General features: G+C 39.6%; 1 pseudogene; it reads left to right on the top strand.

Moving 5' to 3' along the window:
- Positions 1 to 1782: 1782 nt before the first annotated feature.
- Positions 1783 to 5191, top strand: LOC110741507 (annotated as a pseudogene).
- The last annotated feature ends 312 nt before the right edge of the window (positions 5192 to 5503 follow it).

Raw genomic sequence — 5503 nt, 5'->3', positions numbered from 1 at the left:
TATAAATGCTGCTTAAGGTTTGCTGGTTTCATTGCTTTACTAGCCAGTACATCTCCAGTAAATACCGTACTATGATCTTACCACTTCTCCATCAATTATGTCACACAAATAACTCAATATAGGACTCATACTTTGGAGTAAAACAAGCACTAAGCCTTTTAGTCTTCATTTTCTCAGTATCAGCTTTGTTATTATTTAGTTTACTACTACTGTTTTCAGAAAAAGAATGAATCTTTTCTTGACTCCCCTCCCAAAATTGTCACTGAAGATCACTTTAGTATATTAAGGTTAAAAATATAAATATTACTTCCCTAATTTAGCTAATAATGATGAAACATAAACTTAAAAATAAGCTTGATTAAAAATGAAAGTGGTTACAAAAGAACAAATTATAAAAGTAAATACATGCTCTGTTCTACAAGTTTTTATATGCTTTTGGCATTCAGTTAACGAACTAACAAAATGCCAGGTGTTGTCACATGTCATACCACATGTGATTCATCATGCAATTTCAACAACCCAGCTAGTTTGTACACTGTTCAAGGAGATTTATTGCCTGATCATGGTCTTGGATGTTGCAGCAAAGTCAAATTGTTTCCAAATACTTACTTTTACTTTCTGTATTTGTTGTGGTCCAGTAATAATGCATTTGTAGACTGGCACCAGAATGGGGGCCAGTGTGGTGCCATACTGTTGTAGGTCACCCCTTTAAGTGATAGAATCAAGATTCTAACCAAGGAGTGTGCACTGTTATCTTGCTTTCTCAGTGGGGTGCTTTTGGACTCTTCGGAATCCTACTCTGCCATGATTAGCTATTTTTCCAGCTCCTTCCATGTACACAGGCTTGGAACCAACCAGACCCTCTGTAAAAGGTTCAGTCCTGTTATGCCCTTTTCGCTGGAGGCCATCAGATCCCCTTAGGTGAACATTTGGGGACTTAACTTGTTTCCTAGACCATTATTAGCTGGTGGAAAATACTCATTTCCTTTTCTCTGAATTTAAAGCCAAAGACAATCTCCATCTACTACTTGCTCAAACTGGGTTCTAGTCCTTCAGCTCACCATGGAGGAGATGTCAGGGATTCCAACAGAGAGAAAGCATTGCTAGTGATGCTTAACTGTGCATCTTGTTACAATTTTCTTTTCATTTTTCTTTTTTAGATAGAGTCTTGCCCTGCTGCTCAGGCTGGAGTGCAGTGGCACAATCATAGCTCACTGCAGTCTCGACCTCTTGGGCTGAAGTGATCCTCCTACCTCAGCCTCTTGAGTAGCTACGACTACAGGCATGCACCACTGTGCTTGGATAATTTTAAACATATTTTGGAGAGACAGGATCTCAGTATGTTGCCCAGACTGGTCTTGGACTCCTGGTCTCAAGTGATCCTCCTGCCTCAGTCTCCCAAAGTGCTGGGAATACAGGCATGAGTCACAGTGCCTGGCCTGTTATCAATTTCTTAGTACTAGAACTATGAAAAGGATTAGATGTTCCTCTATTTATTCAACACCCATCTACACCTGCTTAGTTTCATTCTCCCATGATTCTTCCCTTCCCTTCTTATATTGACTATTAGAAACTATGACCTTTTAGCAAAATTTTTTATTTTAAAAGCAGATTCACTGCAAATAACTATAGTTAAAAACTCAAAATTTTGATTAGACTTCATGTTTGGTAGGAACTGATTTATTTTTCTTCTTGCAATATCTAATAAATATTTATTTTATCTAATAAAACTCCAAAGATATATTTAGGATAAAGAATGAAATGCTGCTGGCCAAATTAGAGTCCTTCAGATTATTTAATTCAGTCTGTCTTATTTCAAAGCAGTGGCCATCAGGAGGAAGATACTGTAGATAAATATTGAATTACTTAAAAAATATTTGTGTGCCTCATCCTCCCCTTTTTAAATCACAGAAGTAATGAACATTCTTGACAAAGTAAAATGTATTTTACTAAGAAGTAAAAGGGAAATAAGTTTAATCATCCTAAAGCTACCTCCCAGAAAAAATAATTTACTATATAACCTGCCAGAAAATTTGTGCAAGTTGACTTATAAACATATTGAAAACTGTCCACTTCCTCTGTGTGTGTATTTGTATCCCGAATTTTTCACTCACTGTTATGAACGTATCCGTAAATAAAGGTCTGCCTCATAATGGTGGCATCCTATTCCACTGTGTGAACGATTACAATTTATATAGTCATACTCCTATTATTGGATATTTACATTGTTTCTTATTTTTCATTACTTTAAACACACTGTAACAAAAATAATTGAAGCATTTTGTTTTAAATATTTGGTGCTGATTTTATAATGCATCTCTGGGAAAGGAGGATCCACTCAATCTATTAAGAACTCCTGCTCTACTGGCGGGATTTGATGACAACATGTCTCACAGGAAGTTCTCTGCTCCCAGACATGGGTCACTGGGCTTCCTGCCTGGGAGGCATGGCAGCAGGCATCATGGGAAGGTGAAGAGCTTCTCCAAGGATGACCCTTCCCTAGTCAGTCCACCTCATGGCATTCCTGGTTTACAAGGCTGGCATGACCTATGTTGTGTGGGAAGTCCGTAGGCCAGGATCCAAGGTGAACAAGAAGGAAGTAGAAGCTGGGCCATTGTGAAGATGCCACCCATGGTGGTTGTAGGCACTGTGGGCTATGTGGAAACTCTTTGAGGCCTCCGGACCTTCAAGACCACCTTTGCTGAGCACATCCAGGAATAATGCAAGAGGTGCTTCTATAAGAACTGGCATAAATCTGAGAAGAACTGGCATAATTCTTACAGGCCTTTACCAAGTGCTGTAAGAAATGGCAGGATGAGGACAGTGAAAAGCATCTGGAGAAGAACTTCAACAGCGTGAAAAAGTACTCCCAAGTCATCTGCATCATTGCTCGCACCCAGATGTGCCTACTTCCTGTACTCCAGAAGGCACCTGATGGAGATGCAGATGAATGGAAGCACTGTGACTGAGAAATGAGAGTTGTCCCAGAAAAGTCTAGAGCAACAAGTACCTGTGAACCAAGTGTTTGGGCAGTACGCAATGATAAATGTCACTGGGGTGACCAAGGGCAAAGGCTACAAAGTGGTCACCAGTCATTGGCACACTGACAAGCTGTCCTGGAAGACCCACTAAGGGCTGCACAAGATTGCCTCTGCTGGGGCATGACATCCTGTCCATGTTGACTTCTCTGTGGTATGTACTGGGCAGAAAGGCTACTACCACTGCCCTGAGATCAACAAGAATACCTACACGATCATCCAGAGCTACCTTATCAAGGATGGCAAACTGATAAAGAACAATGCATCCACTGATTATGATCTGTCTGACAAGAGCATCAGTCCTCTGGATGGCTTTATCTATGGTGAAGTGACCAATGACTTTGTCATGCCGAAAGGCTGGGTGGTGGGAACCAGGAAGTGAGTGCTCACCCTCTGTAAGTCTTTGCTGGTACAGAGCAGTGGCCTCTGGAGAACACTAACACCACCTCCAAGTTGGCCATGGCAGCTTCCAGACCCTGGAGGAGGAGAAAGCGTTCATGGGACCACTCATGAAAGATGGAACAGCAGAGGAAGAAGGAGATTAATGTCAGGAACAGACGGTGCAGCCAGTGAGGTCTAAATAGAAGTTATTTTTCTACTGAAAAACAAACCAAAAACTCTGAATCACAAGCTTGGTTGATGTCATTCATTTTACTTTGTGCTTTATAACTTCCATTTATAAGACAAAACAAAAAACAATAAAAATACTCCAATATTATAACAAACCACTCCCTATATCTAGAACTGCAATATGAGTTTGAAGGTGGACAAACCTATTTCCCGGTTGCTCCCACCCGTAATTCTCCACCCTACCTTCTCTTATACTATCTAGAATCATGTGGCCTTAATTTTTAATCATTTTTTTTCTCCTTAAAAACTAAGAAATAAAAAAATTCAAAGCAGAGATTTGATATACAGGTTCCTTGTTTTATTGTACTTCACTTTATTATATTTTACAGATATTGCATGTTTTACAAATTGAAGTTTGTGGCAACCCTGTGTCAAGCAAGTCTACTGGTACCATTTTGCCAACAGCTTGAGCTCACTTCATGTCTGTGTGTCATATCTGGATAAGGCTTGCGGTATTTCAAATTTATTATCATTATTGTATCTGTTATGGCGATCTGTGATGTTACTATTGTAATTCTTTTGGGGTACCACAAATCACACCCATATAAGATGGTGAGTTTAGTTGATAAATATGTCTGTTCTGACTGCTCCACTGACAGACAGCTCTCCATCTTTCTTCCTCTCCCTGTATTTTCATATTCCCTACAACATAAAATATTGAAATTAGGCCAATTAATAACCCAACAATGACCTCTAAGTGTTCAAGTGAAAGGAAGATTCACATCTCTCTCACTTGAAATCAATCGCTAAAAATGTTTAAGCTTAGTGAGGACAGCATGTTGAAAGCTGAGGCAGGCAGAAAGCTAGGGCTTTTGTGCCAAAAAATTAGCCAAATGTTGAATGCAAAGGAAAAATTCTTGAGGGAAATTAAAAATGCTACTCTAGTGAACACATGGATGATAAGAAAGCAAAAGAGCCTTATTGCCTATATGGGAAGAGTTGTAGTGGTCTGGATAGAAGATCAAATCAGCCACAACATTCCCTTAAACCAAAGCCTAATCCGGAGCAAGGCCCTAACTCTCCTCAATTCTGTTAAGGTCAAGAGAGGTAAGGAAGCTGCAGAAGAAAAGTTTGAAATTAACAGAAATTGGTGCATGAGGCTTAAGGAAAGACACCATCTCCATAATATGAAAGTACAGAGTGAAAGAGCAAGTGTTGATGTTGAAACTGCAGCAAGTTATCTAGAAGATCCAGATAAGATCACCAATAAAGGTGGCTACACTAAACAACCGATTTTCAATGTATATGAAGCAGTCTACTCTTGCAGGAAGATGCCATCTAAGACTTTCATAACTAGAGAGAGAAGTCAATGCTTACCTACAAGGGACAGGCTAACTTTCTTTTTAGGGGCTCAGTGCAACTGGTGACATTAAGTTGAAGCCAGTGCTCATTCCAAAAATCATAAGGCCCTTAATTATTATGCTTAATCTACTCTGCCTGTGCTCTGTAAGTGGAACAACAAAGCTTAGATGACAGCGTATCTGTTTACAGCATGGTTTACTGCATAGTTTAAGCCCACTGTTGAGATCTACTGCCTAAAGAAAATATTCCTTTTAAAATATTACTGTTCATTGACAATGCACCGGTGTCAGCCAAGAACTCTGATGGAGATGTACAAGATTAATGGTTTCACGCCTGCTAACACAACATTCGTTCTGCAGCCCATGGATCAAGGAGTAATTTCAACTTTCAAGCCTTATAATTTAAGAAATATGATTTTTAAGGCTACAGCTCCCATGGATAGTGGTTCCTCTGATGGATCTGGGCAAACTAAATGGATAACCCCTGGAGAGACTTCACCATTCTGGATGCTATTAAGAACAATGGTGATTCAT

The sequence above is a fragment of the Papio anubis genome, chromosome 13 (genome assembly GCF_008728515.1).
Source record: "Papio anubis isolate 15944 chromosome 13, Panubis1.0, whole genome shotgun sequence".
Lineage (NCBI taxonomy): Eukaryota > Metazoa > Chordata > Mammalia > Primates > Cercopithecidae > Papio > Papio anubis.
This window is presented reverse-complemented; position numbering and strand designations above follow the sequence as displayed.